At 57.2% G+C, this 19,248-nt stretch overlaps 1 long non-coding RNA gene across 1 annotated transcript; it reads left to right on the plus strand.

Moving 5' to 3' along the window:
* The first annotated feature begins 887 nt into the window (after positions 1-887).
* LOC140399969 (uncharacterized) lies at positions 888-17,564 on the plus strand. Its single transcript, XR_011937931.1, has 3 exons — positions 888-1,064; positions 16,389-16,621; positions 17,401-17,564. It is a non-coding gene; the product is annotated as an uncharacterized lncRNA (long non-coding RNA).
* Positions 17,565-19,248: the final 1,684 nt, after the last annotated feature.

Here is a 19,248-nt window from a genome sequence, read left to right on the forward strand (position 1 = left end):
CCTTCCCTCTCTTTCGATCTATTTCTCTTTCCCCTTCCTCTCTTGCCCAGCCTTTCTTCCCTTGCTCTCCATCCCACACATTCCATTCCTCTGAACCTGCCTCTCTCATTCCCTCCCTCTTCTCTTTCTCTCCTTCCCTTTCCCTCCCTCTTTTCCTTCTCCTTCCCCCTTCTCTTCCCACCTTTCTTTCCCCGCTCTCTTACCCTGTCCCCTTCCCTCTCAACTTCCCCACTTTCCTTCCCTCCCTCTTCCCCTCCCATTCCCTCTCCTCTCTCTGCCTCCCTCCCTCTACCCCTTCCCCCTCCCTTCCCTCCCCTCCCACTCCCCACCTTCCCTCCCTCCCGCCTCCTGTCTCCCTCCCTTTCTCACCCTCTTTCTCCCTCCCTCTCTCCCCCTTCTCACTCCCTCTCCCCCTCACTTCCTCTCCCCCTTTCTCACTCCCCACTTCCCCTTTCTCACTCCCTCTCTCCCCCTTTCTCCCCCTATTTCTCCCTTCCCCGCTCTCCTCTTCCTCCCTCTCTCCCCCTTTCACACTCCCTCTCTCCCCCTTTCTCACTCCCTCTCCCCCCCTTTCTCCCCCTATTTCTCCCTTCCCCTCTCTCCTCTTCCTCCCTCTCTCCCCCTTTCACACTCCCTCTCTCCCCCTATTTCTCCCTTCCCCTCTCTCCTCTTCCTCCCTCTCTCCCCCTTTCACACTCCCTCTCTCCCCCTTTCTCACCCTATTTCTCCCTTCCCCTCTCCCTCCCTCTTTCTCCCTCCATCTTTCTCTCTCCCCCTCTCCACCTTCCTCCCTCTCTTTCTCTCTCCCTCCTTTCTCAATCATTTTTTCCCTCCCACTATCCCCCCCCCCCCCCCCCTTCTCTCGCTCCCCACCTTCCTTTCCCTGTCTCACTCTTTCCCTTCCTCCCCGCTCTCCCCCCGGTCCTGCCGCCTCTCCCTTGTTACGTTTCCCGGTGCTGCCCCGTCACAAGAGCGGCTCCCGGGTCCGCCTTTCACAAGCAGCGGCTCAGCTGCCGCTCCGGCCGGACCCAGGATGGGCTGCGGAGCTTCAAAGAAAACGACAGGTAGTGCCCCGTCCCTGACCCCCAAACCCCAGACCCCGACCCCCCAAAATTCAGACCCAACCCCCAAAATCCAGACCCTGAACCCCCAAAATCCAGACCCAACCCCCCAAAATCCAGACCCGACCCCCCAAAATCCAGACCCTGAACCCCCAAAATCCAGACCCAACCCCCCAAAATCCAGACCCCGACTCCCCAAAATCCAGACCCAAACCCCCAAAATCCAGACCCAACCCCCCAAAATCCAGACCCTGAACCCCCAAAACCCAGACCCCGACCCCCCAAAATTCAGACCCAACCCCCAAAATCCAGACCCCGACCCCCCAAAATCCAGACCCAAACCCCCAAAATCCAGACCCAACCCCCCAAAATCCAGACCCAACCCCCCCCAAAATCCAGACCCAAACCCCCAAAATCCAGACCCCGACCCCCCAAAATTCAGACCCAACCCCCCAAAATCCAGACCCTGAACCCCCAAAATCCAGACCCAACCCCCAAAACCCAGACCCCGACCCCCCAAAATTCAGACCCAACCCCCCAAAATCCAGACCCTGAACCCCCAAAATCCAGACCCAACCCCCCAAAATCCAGACCCTGAACCCCCAAAATCCAGACCCAACCCCCAAAACCCAGACCCCGACCCCCCAAAATTCAGACCCAACCCCCCAAAATCCAGACCCTGAACCCCCAAAATCCAGACCCAACCCCCCAAAATCCAGACCCCGAACCCCCAAAATCCAGACCCTGAACCCCAAAATCCAGACCCCGAACCCCAAAATCCAGACCCAACCCCCCAAAATCCAGACCCCGAACCCCCAAAATCCAGACCCCGAACCCCCAAAATCCAGACCCCGAACCCCCAAAATCCAGACCCCAAACCCCCAAAATCCAGACCCCGAACCCCCAAAACCCAGACCCCGAACCCCCAAAACCCAGACCCTGATCCCCAAAATCCAGACCCCTAACCCCCAAAATCCAGACCCCTAACCCCCAAAATCCAGACCCAGGCCCCCAAAATCCAGACCCGAACCCCCAAAATCCAGCCTCTGATCTCCAAAATCCAGACCCCAACCCCCCAAAATCCAGACCCTGATCCCCCAAACCCAGACCCTGATCCCCCAAACCCAGACCCTGATCCCCCAAACCCAGACCCTGATCCCCCAACCCAGACCCTGATCCCCCCAACCCAGACCCTGATCCCCCAAACCCAGACCCTGATCCCCCAAACCCAGACCCCGATCCCCCAAACCCAGACCCCGATCCCCAAAACCCAGACCCCGATCCCCAAAACCCAGACCCCGATCCCCAAAACCCAGACCCTGATCCCCAAAACCCAGACCCTGATCCCCAAAACCCAGACCCCGAATCCCCAAAATCCAGACCCCAAACCCCCAAAACCCAGACCCTGATCCCCAAAACCCAGACCCTGATCCCGTAAAATCCAGACCCTGATCCCCAAAACCCAGACCCCGAAACCCAAAACCCAGACCCTGATCCCGTAAAATCCAGACCCGAACCCCCAAAATCCAGACCCAACCCCCCAAAATCCAGACCCTGAACCCCAAAATCCAGACCACAACCCCCCAAAATCCAGACCCCAACACCCCAAAATACAAACCCTGAACCCCAAAATACAAACCCTGAACCCCCAAAATCCAGATCCGGAACACCAAAATCCAGCTCCTGAACCCCCAAAACGGAGAACCTGATCTCCAAAATGCAGACCCCAAACCCCCAAAATCCAGACCTGAACCCCCCAAACTCCAGACCCTGAACCCCCAAAACCCAGACCTTGATCCCCAAAGTTCAGACCCTGAACCCACACAAACTCCTGACCCTGATCCCCAAAACCCAGACCTTGATCCCCACAACACAGACCCTGAACCCCCAAAACCCAGACCCTGATCCCTAAAACCCAGACCCTGATCCCCAAAACCCAGACTCTGATCCCCAAAACCCAGACCCTGATCCCCAAAACCCAGACCCCGAATCCCCAAAACCCAGACCCTGATCCCCAAAACCCAGACCCTGATCCCCAAAACCCAGACTCTGATCCCCAAAACCCAGACCCTGATCCCCAAAACCCATACCCCGAATCCCCAAAACCCAGACCCTGATCCCCAAAACCCAGACCCTGATCCCCAAAACCCAGACCCTGATCCCCAAAGATCAGACTCTGAACCCACACAAACTCCTGACCCTGATTCCCAAAACCCAGACCTTGATCCCCACAACCCAGACCCTGAACCCCCCAAAACCCAGACCCTGAATCCCCAAAACCCAGACCCTGATCCCCAAAATCCAGACCCTGATCCCCCAAACCCAGACCCTGATCCCCAAACCCAGACCCTGATCCCCAAAACCCAGACCCTGATCCCCAAAACCCAGACCCTGATCCCCAAAACCCAGACCCTGATCCCCAAAACCCAGACCCTGATCCCCAAAACCCAGACCCCGAATCCCCAAAATCCAGACCCCAAACCCCCAAAACCCAGACCCTGATCCCCAAAACCCAGACCCTGATCCCGTAAAATCCAGACCCTGATCCCCAAAACCCAGACCCCGAAACCCAAAACCCAGACCCTGATCCCGTAAAATCCAAACCCGAACCCCCAAAATCCAGACCCAACCCCCCAAACTCCAGACCCTGAACCCCCAAAACCCAGACCTTGATCCCCAAAGTTCAGACCCTGAACCCACACAAACTCCTGACCCTGATCCCCAAAACCCAGACCTTGATCCCCACAACACAGACCCTGAACCCCCAAAACCCAGACCCTGATCCCTAAAACCCAGACCCTGATCCCCAAAACCCAGACTCTGATCCCCAAAACCCAGACCCTGATCCCCAAAACCCAGACCCCGAATCTCCAAAACCCAGACCCTGATCCCCAAAACCCAGACCCTGATCCCCAAAACCCAGACCCTGATCCCCAAAGATCAGACTCTGAACCCACACAAACTCCTGACCCTGATTCCCAAAACCCAGACCTTGATCCCCACAACCCAGACCCTGAACCCCCAAAACCCAGACCCCGAATCCCCAAAACCCAGACCCTGATCCCCAAAATCCAGACCCTGATCCCCCAAACCCAGACCCTGATCCCCCAAACCCAGACCCTGATCCCCAAAACCCAGACCCTGATCCCCAAAACCCAGACCCTGATCCCCAAAACCCAGACCCTGATCCCCAAAACCCAGACCCCGAATCCCCAAAATCCAGACCCCAAACCCCCAAAACCCAGACCCTGATCCCCAAAACCCAGACCCTGATCCCGTAAAATCCAGACCCTGATCCCCAAAACCCAGACCCCGAAACCCAAAACCCAGACCCTGATCCCGTAAAATCCAAACCCGAACCCCCAAAATCCAGACCCAACCCCCCAAAAGCCAGACCCTGAACCCCCAAAATCCAGACCCCGAACCCGTAAAATCCAGAACCCAAACCCCCAAAATCCAGACCCAACCCCCCAAAATCCAGACCCCGAACCCCCAAAATCCAGACCCCGAACCCCCAAAATCCAGACCCCGAACCCCCAAAATCCAGACCCCGAACCCCCAAAATCCAGACCCCAAACCCCCAAAATCCAGACCCTGAACCCCCAAAATCCCGACCCAACCCCCCAAAATCCAGACCCTGACCCCCCAAATCCAGACCCTGGCCCCGTAAAATCCAGACACTGAACCCCCAAAATCCAGACCCTGAACCCCCCAAATCCAGACCCCAAAATCCAGACCCTGATCCCCAAAACCCAGACCCCGAATCCCCAAAATCCAGACCCTGATCCCCAAAACCCAGACCCTGATCCCCAAAACCCAGACCCTGATCCTCAAAACTCAGACCCTGATCCCCAAAATCCAGATCCCAAATCCCCAAAACCCAGACCCTGATCCCCAAATTCCAGACCCTGATCCTCAAAACGCAGACCCTGATCCCCAAAACCCAGACCCTGATCCCCAAAACCCAGACCCTGATCCCCAAAACCCACACCCCAAATCCCCAAAACCCAGACCCTGATCCCCAGATTCCAGACCCTGATCCCCAAAACCCAGACCCTGATCCCCAAAATCCAGACCCTGATCCCCAAAACCCAGACCTTGATCCCCAAAACCCAGACCCCAAATCCCCAAAACCCAGACCCTGATCCCCAAAATGCAGACACTGAACCCCCAAATTCCAGACTCTGATCCCCAAAACCCAGACCCCGAATCCCCAAAACCCAGACCCCGATCCCCAAAACCCAGACCCCGATCCCCAAAACCCAGACCCCGATCCCCAAAATCCAGACCCCGATCCCCAAAACCCAGACCCCGATCCCCAAAACCCAGACCCTGATCCCCAAAACCCAGATCCCAAAAACCCAGACCCTGATCCCCAAAACCCAGACCCTGAAGCCCACAAAATCCAGACCCTGATCCCCAAAACCCAGACCCCCAAAACCCAGACCCTGATCCCCAAAACCCAGACTCTGATCCCCAAAACCCAGACCCCCAAAACCCAGACCCTGATCCCCAAAACCCAGACTCTGATCCCCAAAACCCAGACCCCCAAAACCCAGACCTGATCCCCAAAACCCAGAACCTGATCCCCAAAACCCAGACCCCGAATCCCCAAAACCCAGACCCTGATCCCCAAAACCCAGACCCTGAACCAGCAAAACCCAGACCCCATATCCCCAAAATCCAAACCCTGATCCCCAAAACCCAGACCCTGAACCCCCAAAATCCAGACCCCAAATCCCCAAAACACAGACCCCAAATCCAGATCCCAAATCCCCAAAACCCAGACCACAAATCCCCAAAATCCAGACCCCAAATCCCCCAAATCTAGGCTCAACCCCCCAAAATCCAGACCCCAAATCCCCCAAATCTAGGCTCAACCCCCCAAAATCCAGACCACAAAATCCAGACCCTGAACCGCCCAAATCCAGACCCTGATCCCCAAAATCCAGACCCTGATCCCCCAAATCCAGACCCTGACCCCCAAAATCCAGACCCGGAATCCCCAAAATCCTTGCCCTGAACCTCCAAAATCCATACCCCAAAATCCAGACCCTGATCCCCAAAACCAAGACCCTGATCCCCAAAACCAAGACCCTGATCCCCAAAACCAAGACCCTGATCCCCAAAACCCAGACCCTGATCCCCAAAATCCAGACCCTGAACCCCCCAAAACCCAGACCCTGATCCCCAAAATCCAGACCCTGATCCCCAAAATCCAGACCCAGATCCCCAAAATCCAGGCGCTGATCCCCAAAACCCAGACCTTGATCCCCAAAACCCAGACCCTGATCCCAAAACCCAGACCCTGAACCCCCCCAAAACCCAGACCCTGTTCCCCAAAACCCAGACCCCGAATCCCCAAAACCCAGACCCTGATCCCCAAAACCCAGACCCTGATCCCCAAAACCCAGACCCTGATCCCCAAAATCCAGACCCTGATCCCCAAAACCCAGACCCCGAATCCCCAAAACCCAGACCCTGATCCCCAAAACCCAGAACCCGAACCAGCAAAACCCAGACCCCATATCCCCAAAATCCAAACCCTGATCCCCAAAACCCAGACCCTGAACCCCCAAAATCCAGACCCCAAATCCCCAAAACCCAGACCCCAAATCCCCAAAATCCAGGCTCAACCCCCCAACATCCAGACCACAAAATCCAGACCCTGAACCCGCCAAATCCAGACCTTGATCCCCAAAATCCAGACCCTGATCCCCAAAATCCAAACCCTGACACCCAAAATCGAGACCCGGACTCCCCAAAATCCACGCCCTGAACCTCCAAAATCCAGACCCCAAAATCCAGACCATCAACCCAAAACCCAGACCCTTATCCCCAAAATCCAGACCCTGATCCCCAAAATCCAGACCCTGATCCCCAAATTCCAGACCCTGATCCCCAAAACCCAGACCCCGAAACCCAAAATCCACACCCTGATCCCCAAAATCCAGACCCTGATCCCCAAAACCCAGACCCCGATCCCCAAAACCCAGACCCTGATCCCCAAAACCCAGACCCCGAATCCCCAAAATCCAGACCCCGAATCCCCAAAATCCAGACCCCGAATCCCCAAAATCCAGACGCGGATCCCCAAACCCCAGACCCCAAATCCCCAAAACCCAGACCCTGATCCCCAAACCCCAGACCCTGATCCCCAAAATCCAGACCCTGAACCCCCAAAACCCAGACCCCGAATCCCCAAAACCCAGACCCTGATCCCCAAAACCCAGACCCTGATCCCCAAAACCCAGACCCTGATCCCCAAAATCCAGACCCTGATCCCCAAAACCCAGACCCTGATCCCCAAAACCCAGACCCCGAATCCCCAAAACCCAGACCCTGATCCCCAAAACCCAGAACCCGAACCAGCAAAACCCAGACCCCATATCCCCAAAATCCAAACCCTGATCCCCAAAACCCAGACCCTGAACCCCCAAAATCCAGACCCCAAATCCCCAAAACCCAGACCCCAAATCCCCAAAATCCAGGCTCAACCCCCCAACATCCAGACCACAAAATCCAGACCCTGAACCCGCCAAATCCAGACCTTGATCCCCAAAATCCAGACCCTGATCCCCAAAATCCAAACCCTGACACCCAAAATCGAGACCCGGACTCCCCAAAATCCACGCCCTGAACCTCCAAAATCCAGACCCCAAAATCCAGACCATGAACCCAAAACCCAGACCCTTATCCCCAAAATCCAGACCCTGATCCCCAAAATCCAGACCCTGATCCCCAAATTCCAGACCCTGATCCCCAAAACCCAGACCCCGAAACCCAAAATCCACACCCTGATCCCCAAAATCCAGACCCTGATCCCCAAAACCCAGACCCCGATCCCCAAAACCCAGACCCTGATCCCCAAAACCCAGACCCCGAATCCCCAAAATCCAGACCCCGAATCCCCAAAATCCAGACCCCGAATCCCCAAAATCCAGACGCGGATCCCCAAACCCCAGACCCCAAATCCCCAAAACCCAGACCCTGATCCCCAAACCCCAGACCCTGATCCCCAAAATCCAGACCCTGAACCCCCAAAACCCAGACCCTGATCCCCAAAACCCAGACCCTGATCCCCAAAACCCAGACCCTGATCCCCAAAATCCAGACCCCGAACCCCCCAAAACCCAGACCTTGATCCCCAAAACACAGACCCTGATACCCAAAACACAGACCCTGATCCCCAAAACCCAGATCCTGATCCCCAAAACCCAGACCCTGATCCCCAAAATCCAGACCCTGATCCCCAAAATCCAGACCCTGATCCATAAAACCCAGACCCTGATCCCCAAAGCCCAGACCCTGATCCCCAAAGCCCAGACCCTGATCCCCAAAACTCAGACCCCGAACCAGCAAAACCCAGACCCTGATCCCCAAAACCCAGACCCCGAATCCCCAAAATCCAGACCTCCAAATCCAGGCCCCAAATCCCCAAAATCCAGACCCCAAAATCACCAAAATCCAGACCCGAACCCCCCAAAATCCAGACCCAAACCCCTAAAATCAATCCCTGAACCCCCAAAATCCAGACCCAACCCCCCAAAATCCAGACTCTGAACCCCCAAAATCCAGAACCAACCCCCCCAAAATCCAGACCCAACCCCCCCAAAATCCAGACCCAACCCCCCCAAAATCCAGACCCAAACCTCCAAAATCCAGACCCAAACCCCCAAAATCCAGACCCTGAACCCCCAAAATCCAGACCCAATCCCCTCAAAATCCAGACACAACCCCCTAAAATCCAGACCCTGAACCCCCAAAATCCAGACCCAAACCCCCAAACTCCAGACCCTCAGCCCCCAAAATCCAGACCCAACCCCCCCAAAATCCAGACCCAACCCCCCCAAAATCCAGACCCAACCCCCCCAAAATCCAGACCCAACCCCCCCCAAAATCCAGACCCAAACCCCCAAAATCCAGACCCAAACCCCCAAAATCCAGACCCTGAACCCCCAAAATCCAGACCCAATCCCCTCAAAATCCAGACACAACCCCCCAAAATCCAGACCCCAAATCTCCAAAATCCAGACCCCCCAAATCTACACTCTGAACCCATAAAAATGCCCCCAAATTCCAGACTCCGACCCACTCACACCCAGTGCAACACTCCCTCAGTACTGACCCTCTGACAGCGCAGCACTCCCTCAGTACTGACCCTCTGGCGGTGCAGCACTCCCTCAGTACTGACCCTCTGACAGTGCAGCACTCCCGCAGTACTGACCCTCTGACAGTGCAGCACTCCCGCAGTACTGACCCTCTGACAGTGCGGCACTCCCTCAGTACTGACCCTCCGACAGTGCGGCACTCCTTCACTACTGACCCTCTGACAGTACAGCACTCCTTCAGTACTGACCCTCTGACAGTGCGGCGCTCCCTCAGTCCTGACCCTCTGACAGTGCAGCACTCCCTCAGTACTGACCCTCTGACAGTGCGGCACTCCCTCAGTACTGACCTTCTGACAGTGCAGCACGCCCTCAATACTGACCCTCTGACAGTGCAGCACGCCCTCAGTACTGACCCTCTGACAGTGCGGTACTCCCTCAGTACTGACCCTCTGACAGTGCAACACTCCCTCAGTACTGACCATCTGACAGTGCGGCATTTCCTCAGTACTGACCCTCTGACAGGGCGGCACTCCCTCAGTACTGACCCTCCCTCAGTACTGACCCTCTGACAGTGCAGCGCTCCCTCAGTACTGACCCTCTGACACTGCATCACTCCCTCAGTACTGACCCTCCGACAGTGCAGCACTCCCTCAGTACTGACCCTCCGACAGTGCAGCACTCCCTCAGTACTGACCCTCCGACAGTGCAGCACTCCCTCAGTACTGACCCTCCGACAGTGCAGCACTCCCTCAGTACTGACCCTCTGACAGTGCGGCACTCCCTCAGTACTGACCCTCTGACAGTGCGGCACTCCCTCAGTACTGACGCTCTGACAGTGCAGCACTCCCTCAGCACTGACCCTCCGACAGTGCAGCGCTCCCTCAGTACTGACCCTCTGACAGTGCAGCACTCCCTCAATACTGACCCTCCAACTGTGAGCACTTCCTCAGTGCTGACCCTCTGACAGTGCAGCACTCCCTCAGTACTGACCCTCTGACAGTGCAGCACTCCCTCAGTATTGACCCTCTGACAGTGCAGCGCTCCCTCAGCACTGACCCTCTGACAGTGCAGCACTCCCTCAGTACTGACCATCCGACAGTGCAGCACTACCTCAGTACTGACCCTCTGACAGTGCGGCACTCCCTCAGTACTGACCCTCCAACTGTGAGCACTTCCTCAGTGCTGACCCTCTGACAGTGCAGCACTCCCTCAGTACTGACCCTCTGACAGTGCAGCGCTCCCTCAGTACTGACCCTCTGACAGTGCAGCACTCCCTCAGTACTGACCCTCCGACAGTGCAGCACTACCTCAGTACTGACCCTCTGACAGTGCAGCACTCCCTCAGCACTGACCCTCTGACAGTGCAGCACTCCCTCAGTACTGACCCTCCGACAGTGCGGCACTACCTCAGTACTGACCCTCTGACAGTGCAGCACTCCCTCAGTACTGACCCTCCGACAGTGCAGCACTCCCTCAGTACTGACCCTCTGACAGTGCAGCACTCCCTCAGCACTGACCCTCTGACAGTGCAGCACTCCCTCAGCACTGATCCTCTGACAGTGCGGCACTCCCTCAGTACTGACCCTCTGACAGTGCAGCACTCCCTCAGTACTGACCCACTGACAGTGCAGCACTCCCTCAGTACTGACCCTCTGACAGTGCAGCGCTCCCTCAGCACTGACCCTCTGACAGTGCAGCACTCCCTCAGTACTGACCCTCTGACAGTGCAGCACTCCCTCAGTACTGACTCTCTGACAGTGCAGCACTCCCTCAGCACTGACCCTCTGACAGTGCAGCACTCCCTCAGTACTGACCCTCTGACAGTGCAGCACTCCCTCAGTACTGACCCTCCGACAGTGCAGCGCTCCCTCAGTACTGACCCTCCGACAGTGCAGCAATCCCTCAGTACTGACCCTCAGACAGTGCGGCACTCCCTCAGTACTGACCCTCTGACAGTGCAGCACACCCTCAGTACTGACCCTCTGACAGTGCAGCACTCCCTCAGTACTGACCCTCTGACAGTGCGGCACTCCGTCAGTACTGACCCTCCGACAGTGCAGCACTACCTCAGTACTGACCCTCTGACAGTGCAGCACTCCCTCAGTACTGACCCTCCGACAGTGCGGCACTACCTCAGTACTGACCCTCTGACAGTGCGGCACTCCCTCAGTACTGACCCTCTGACAGTGCGGCACTCCCTCAGTACTGACCCTCTGACAGTGCGGCACTCCCTCAGTACTGACCCTCCAACTGTGAGCACTTCCTCAGTGCTGACCCTCTGACAGTGCAGCGCTCCCTCAGCACTGACCCTCTGACAGTGCAGCACTCCCTCAGTACTGACCCTCCGACAGTGCGGCACTACCTCAGTACTGACCCTCTGACAGTGCAGCGCTCCCTCAGTACTGACCCTCTGACAGTGCAGCACTCCCTCAGTACTGACCCTCTGACAGTGCAGCGCTCCCTCAGTACTGACCCTCTGACAGTGCAGCGCTCCCTCAGCACTGACCCTCTGACAGTGCAGCACTCCCTCAGTACTGACCCTCTGACAGTGCAGCGCTCCCTCAGTACTGACCCTCTGACAGTGCGGCACTCCCTCAGTACTGACCCTCTGACAGTGCGGCACTCCCTCAGTACTGACCCTCTGACAGTGCGGCACTCCCTCAGTACTGACCCTCCAACTGTGAGCACTCCCTCAGTACTCACCCACTGACAGTGCAGCACTCCCTCAGTACTGACCCTCTGACAGTGCAGCACTCCCTCAGTACTGACCCTCTGACAGTGCAGCACTCCCTCAGTACTGACCCTCTGACAGTGCGGCGCTCCCTCAGCACTGACCCTCTGACAGTGCAGCACTCCCTCAGTACTGACCCTCTGACAGTGCAGCACTCCCTCAGTACTGACCCTCTGACAGTGCAGCACTCCCTCAGTACTGACCCTCTGACAGTGCGGCACTCACTCAGTACTGACCCTCTGACAGTGCAGCACTCCCTCAGTACTGACCCTCTGACAGTGCAGCACTCCCTCAGTACTGACCCTCTGACAGTGCAGCACTCCCTCAGTACTGACCCTCTGACGGTGCAGCACTCCCTCAGTACTGACCCTCTGACAGTGCGGCGCTCCCTCAGCACTGACCCTCTGACAGTGCAGCACTCCCTCAGTACTGACCCTCTGACAGTGCAGCACTCCCTCAGTACTGACCCACTGACAGTGCCGCACTCCCTCAGTACTGACCCTCTGACAGTGCGGCACTCCCTCAGTACTGACCCTCTGACAGTGCAGCGCTCCCTCAGTACTGACCCCCTGACAGTGCAGCACTCCCTCAGTACTGACCCACTGACAGTGCCGCACTCCCTCAGTACTGACCCTCTGACAGTGCGGCACTCCCTCAGTACTGACCCTCTGACAGTGCAGCGCTCCCTCAGTACTGACCCCCTGACAGTGCAGCGCTCCCTCAGTACTGACCCTCCGACAGTGCAGCAATCCCTCAGTACTGACCCTCAGACAGTGCGGCACTCCCTCAGTACTGACCCTCTGACAGTGCAGCAATCCCTCAGTACTGACCCTCTGACAGTGCGGCACTCCGTCAGTACTGACCCTCCGACAGTGCAGCACTACCTCAGTACTGACCCTCTGACAGTGCAGCACTCCCTCAGTACTGACCCTCCGACAGTGCGGCACTACCTCAGTACTGACCCTCTGACAGTGCGGCACTCCCTCAGTACTGACCCTCTGACAGTGCGGCACTCCCTCAGTACTGACCCTCTGACAGTGCGGCACTCCCTCAGTACTGACCCTCCAACTGTGAGCACTTCCTCAGTGCTGACCCTCTGACAGTGCAGCGCTCCCTCAGCACTGACCCTCTGACAGTGCAGCACTCCCTCAGTACTGACCCTCCGACAGTGCGGCACTACCTCAGTACTGACCCTCTGACAGTGCAGCGCTCCCTCAGTACTGACCCTCTGACAGTGCAGCACTCCCTCAGTACTGACCCTCTGACAGTGCAGCGCTCCCTCAGTACTGACCCTCTGACAGTGCAGCGCTCCCTCAGCACTGACCCTCTGACAGTGCAGCACTCCCTCAGTACTGACCCTCTGACAGTGCAGCGCTCCCTCAGTACTGACCCTCTGACAGTGCGGCACTCCCTCAGTACTGACCCTCTGACAGTGCGGCACTCCCTCAGTACTGACCCTCTGACAGTGCGGCACTCCCTCAGTACTGACCCTCCAACTGTGAGCACTCCCTCAGTACTGACCCACTGACAGTGCAGCACTCCCTCAGTACTGACCCTCTGACAGTGCAGCACTCCCTCAGTACTGACCCTCTGACAGTGCAGCACTCCCTCAGTACTGACCCTCTGACAGTGCGGCGCTCCCTCAGCACTGACCCTCTGACAGTGCAGCACTCCCTCAGTACTGACCCTCTGACAGTGCAGCACTCCCTCAGTACTGACCCTCTGACAGTGCAGCACTCCCTCAGTACTGACCCTCTGACAGTGCGGCACTCACTCAGTACTGACCCTCTGACAGTGCAGCACTCCCTCAGTACTGACCCTCTGACAGTGCAGCACTCCCTCAGTACTGACCCTCTGACAGTGCAGCACTCCCTCAGTACTGACCCTCTGACAGTGCAGCACTCCCTCAGTACTGACCCTCTGACAGTGCGGCGCTCCCTCAGCACTGACCCTCTGACAGTGCAGCACTCCCTCAGTACTGACCCTCTGACAGTGCAGCACTCCCTCAGTACTGACCCACTGACAGTGCCGCACTCCCTCAGTACTGACCCTCTGACAGTGCAGCACTCCCTCAGTACTGACCCTCTGACAGTGCAGCGCTCCCTCAGTACTGACCCTCTGACAGTGCAGCGCTCCCTCAGCACTGACCCTCTGACAGTGCAGCACTCCCTCAGTACTGACCCTCTGACAGTGCAGCGCTCCCTCAGTACTGACCCTCTGACAGTGCGGCACTCCCTCAGTACTGACCCTCTGACAGTGCGGCACTCCCTCAGTACTGACCCTCTGACAGTGCGGCACTCCCTCAGTACTGACCCTCCAACTGTGAGCACTCCCTCAGTACTCACCCACTGACAGTGCAGCACTCCCTCAGTACTGACCCTCTGACAGTGCAGCACTCCCTCAGTACTGACCCTCTGACAGTGCAGCACTCCCTCAGTACTGACCCTCTGACAGTGCGGCGCTCCCTCAGCACTGACCCTCTGACAGTGCAGCACTCCCTCAGTACTGACCCTCTGACAGTGCAGCACTCCCTCAGTACTGACCCTCTGACAGTGCAGCACTCCCTCAGTACTGACCCTCTGACAGTGCGGCACTCACTCAGTACTGACCCTCTGACAGTGCAGCACTCCCTCAGTACTGACCCTCTGACAGTGCAGCACTCCCTCAGTACTGACCCTCTGACAGTGCAGCACTCCCTCAGTACTGACCCTCTGACGGTGCAGCACTCCCTCAGTACTGACCCTCTGACAGTGCGGCGCTCCCTCAGCACTGACCCTCTGACAGTGCAGCACTCCCTCAGTACTGACCCTCTGACAGTGCAGCACTCCCTCAGTACTGACCCACTGACAGTGCCGCACTCCCTCAGTACTGACCCTCTGACAGTGCGGCACTCCCTCAGTACTGACCCTCTGACAGTGCAGCGCTCCCTCAGTACTGACCCCCTGACAGTGCAGCACTCCCTCAGTACTGACCCACTGACAGTGCCGCACTCCCTCAGTACTGACCCTCTGACAGTGCGGCACTCCCTCAGTACTGACCCTCTGACAGTGCAGCGCTCCCTCAGTACTGACCCCCTGACAGTGCAGCGCTCCCTCAGTACTGACCCTCCGACAGTGCAGCAATCCCTCAGTACTGACCCTCAGACAGTGCGGCACTCCCTCAGTACTGACCCTCTGACAGTGCAGCAATCCCTCAGTACTGACCCTCTGACAGTGCGGCACTCCGTCAGTACTGACCCTCCGACAGTGCAGCACTACCTCAGTACTGACCCTCTGACAGTGCAGCACTCCCTCAGTACTGACCCTCCGACAGTGCGGCACTACCTCAGTACTGACCCTCTGACAGTGCGGCACTCCCTCAGTACTGACCCTCTGACAGTGCGGCACTCCCTCAGTACTGACCCTCTGACAGTGCGGCACTCCCTCAGTACTGACCCTCCAACTGTGAGCACTTCCTCAGTGCTGACCCTCTGACAGTGCAGCGCTCCCTCAGCACTGACCCTCTGACAGTGCAGCACTCCCTCAGTACTGACCCTCCGACAGTGCGGCACTACCTCAGTACTGACCCTCTGACAGTGCAGCGCTCCCTCAGTACTGACCCTCTGACAGTGCAGCACTCCCTCAGTACTGACCCTCTGACAGTGCAGCGCTCCCTCAGTACTGACCCTCTGACAGTGCAGCGCTCCCTCAGCACTGACCCTCTGACAGTGCAGCACTCCCTCAGTACTGACCCTCTGACAGTGCAGCGCTCCCTCAGTACTGACCCTCTGACAGTGCGGCACTCCCTCAGTACTGACCCTCTGACAGTGCGGCACTCCCTCAGTACTGACCCTCTGACAGTGCGGCACTCCCTCAGTACTGACCCTCCAACTGTGAGCACTCCCTCAGTACTGACCCACTGACAGTGCAGCACTCCCTCAGTACTGACCCTCTGACAGTGCAGCACTCCCTCAGTACTGACCCTCTGACAGTGCAGCACTCCCTCAGTACTGACCCTCTGACAGTGCGGCGCTCCCTCAGCACTGACCCTCTGACAGTGCAGCACTCCCTCAGTACTGACCCTCTGACAGTGCAGCACTCCCTCAGTACTGACCCTCTGACAGTGCAGCACTCCCTCAGTACTGACCCTCTGACAGTGCGGCACTCACTCAGTACTGACCCTCTGACAGTGCAGCACTCCCTCAGTACTGACCCTCTGACAGTGCAGCACTCCCTCAGTACTGACCCTCTGACAGTGCAGCACTCCCTCAGTACTGACCCTCTGACAGTGCAGCACTCCCTCAGTACTGACCCTCTGACAGTGCAGCACTCCCTCAGTACTGACCCTCTGACAGTGCAGCACTCCCTCAGTACTGACCCTCTGACAGTGCAGCACTCCCTCAGTACTGACCGTCTGACAGTGCAGCACTCCCTCGCTCATGCCCCCCCCCCACCCCCCGCCCGGTGTCAGCTCGGATGCACTAACAGCTGCTTCTCCCGACTGCAGATGCCATCGTTGAAGAGGCCCCGGAGCCGGAAGCTCATACTCCCACCCCTCTGCCCGAACCGGCAGAGGACATTGATATCCCCACTGATGACATTGACTCCTCGGCTATCAGCGTCACCTCCAAACCTCGGCGGATTTGCAAAATCATCCGGAGATCCGGCAAAAAGAAAAAGCATCGCAAGACACCGGTACCCCAGACGTCCACCAGCTAAGGCAACGTGGCCGGCGTCACGGTGAGAATAGAAAGAATTAACCAAGAAAGGGGTACCCGGGGGAGGGGGGGGGGGCACTGTCCGTCCTTCAGCCACATCCCCAGAAACTCCAAACCCAGGGAAATCCCTCCCCCACTCCCCCAGCCCATCACTGCCTTCGAGCTCCGACAGGGTGCGGGAAGGAGCTGCCAGGGTGGGATCATTGCACGTCTCTTCAACAGATCCCAGATACTCCCGGGAAAAGACATGCTGCCGATGGAAGCTATTTTGTTCCGTCCTCCGTCGCAGTTAACCGTTCCGTGCTGCATCCCCCAGGGGAACGCCTTGACCAATCTGCGTGGACCCGCCCGGTTTGAAATCGAGCAAGGCCGGGCAGTTAACCGTTCCGTGTTGCATTCCCCAGGGGAACGCCTTGACCAATCTGCGTGGACCCGCCCGGTTTGAAATCGAGCAAGGCCGGGCAGTTAACCGTTCCGTGCTGCATTCCCCAGGGGAACGCCTGGACCAATCTGCGTGGACCCGCCCGGTTTGAAATCGAGCAAAGCCGGGCAGTTAACTGTTCCATGCTGCATCCCCCACGGCAACCCCTCCAACCAAACCCAGCCCGCCGGCCAACCAATCAACACCAATTGGACAGCAGCTACAGAGGCAGACGAGTGGCCCCCCCCCTGTGTGATATCATTCTGTGACTCTGCACTACAGGGGACATCTTTCGGGCGCGAAGGGAGTTTTTCCCCCCGTCGCAAATCCGTCCGTTTCAATGCCTGATGCACTAAATGTGAAACTGTCCTTTTGAAAAGGAGGATGCAGAATGCAGAGACTGGGAGGAAGATGATCAAGTCCGCCACTCGACGGCCACAGCCAGTGATGGAACCGAGTCAAAGAGGAAAACGGGACAGACAGGGACCCCCCCTTCCATCCCGCCCCAACCCCCCCCCCCTTCCATCCCGCCCCAACCCCCCCCCCTTCCATCCCGCCCCAACCCCCCCCCCTTCCATCCCGCCCAACCCTCCCATCTCGAGAGGCAAAGATCCTTTGGAAGAAAATGCTGTACCCCGGTATCTGTCTGTAAATCGCCTTATTATCCCGCTGGGCCCCGTGTCTCTCCTTCTCTGGACCCCGCGGAGCCGACCCATCTCTCATTTTCTCCCAGCGGGCAGAAGGGAAAGATTAACACGGTTTTAAAAAAGAGTCAGACTTGGACACAATCCCGTCAACTCCTCGGTGCCGATGACCGCAGTATTAAAGCGGGTGGTTATCGCCAAGGCACTTCTAGTTTCGAAAACCAAATGACATGTACAGAAAAGCAGAGAGGATAAACAAGAATTTGATGATGGTTAACGGGTCCGGACAGAAGTTGCTTCCTTACGTGTCGAGTTCCTGTGGAGAAAATGTACGGGAAAGCACGGTTAAAAAAAAACGCGGGTTGGGGGGGCGGTGGGCAAATAAAATCTACATAATGAGTGGTGTTGGGTTGGGATGGGAGTGGGACCGGCTCTCTTTGTGGTTTACCTCCCATGAACATTATTGCCATTGCTGGGATTTACGTTTGAAGGAACATGCCGCTGTGTCAGCGGAACGCATACGAGATTCTTTCCGTCTCAGACAGCTCTCTCGGAGTCTAAGACAGCCCGCGGATCTGTCGGTTGGGCGCACGGGGTTTAGCCGATCGGGGGCGACCGTCTTGAGGGCAGCTATAAGCAAAGTTTGTCAAAGGTTGTTCTTCCTTCCGTCGCTTCGGGAATCGGACCTAATTTTGGGGGGGGGGGGGGGGGGGGGGGGGGGGGGGATATTCATCTGGGATACCCTACAATGCAGAGGAGGCCATTCTGCCCATCGGTTCTGCGCCGACCCTCAAAGAGCACCCTAGCCTAGGCCCCCGCCCTGGCCCCATAACCCCACCTAACCTGCACATCTTTGGACACTAGGGACAATTTAGCATGGCCAATCCACCTAACCTGCACATCTTTGGACACTAAGGGACAATTTAGCACGGCCAATCCACCTAAGCTGCACATCTTTGGACACTAAGGGACAATTTAGCACGGCCAATCCACCTAACCTGCATGTCTTTGGACACTAAGGGACAATTTAGCACGGCCAATCCACCTAAGCTGCACATCTTTGGACACTAAGGGACAATTTAGCATGGCCAATCCACCTAACCTGCACATCTTTGGACACTAAGGGACAATTTAACACGGCCAATCCACCTAACCTGCACATCTTTGGACACTAAGGGACAATTTAGCACGGCCAATCCACCTAACCTGCACTTCTTTTGACTGTGGGAGGAAACCGGAGCACCCGGTGGAAACCCACGTAGACATGGGGAGAACGTGCAAACTCCACACAGTCAACCGAGTCCGGAATCGAACCTGGGTCCCTGGTGCCGTCAAGCAGCAGTGCTAACCACTGTGCTGCTAATCTTTTAAAAAACATAAATTTAGAGTACCCAATTCATTTTTCCGATTAAGAGGGCAGCGCGGTGGCGCAGTGGTTAGCACTGCTGCCGCACGGCGCCGAGGTCCCAGGTTCGATCCCGGCTCTGGGTCACTGTCCGTGTGGAGTTTGCACATTCTCCCAGTGTTTGCGTGGGTTTCGCCCCCACAACCCAAAGATGTGCAGGGTAGGTGGATTGGCCACGC

This window comes from Scyliorhinus torazame, chromosome 24, assembly GCF_047496885.1.
Source record: "Scyliorhinus torazame isolate Kashiwa2021f chromosome 24, sScyTor2.1, whole genome shotgun sequence".
Lineage (NCBI taxonomy): Eukaryota > Metazoa > Chordata > Chondrichthyes > Carcharhiniformes > Scyliorhinidae > Scyliorhinus > Scyliorhinus torazame.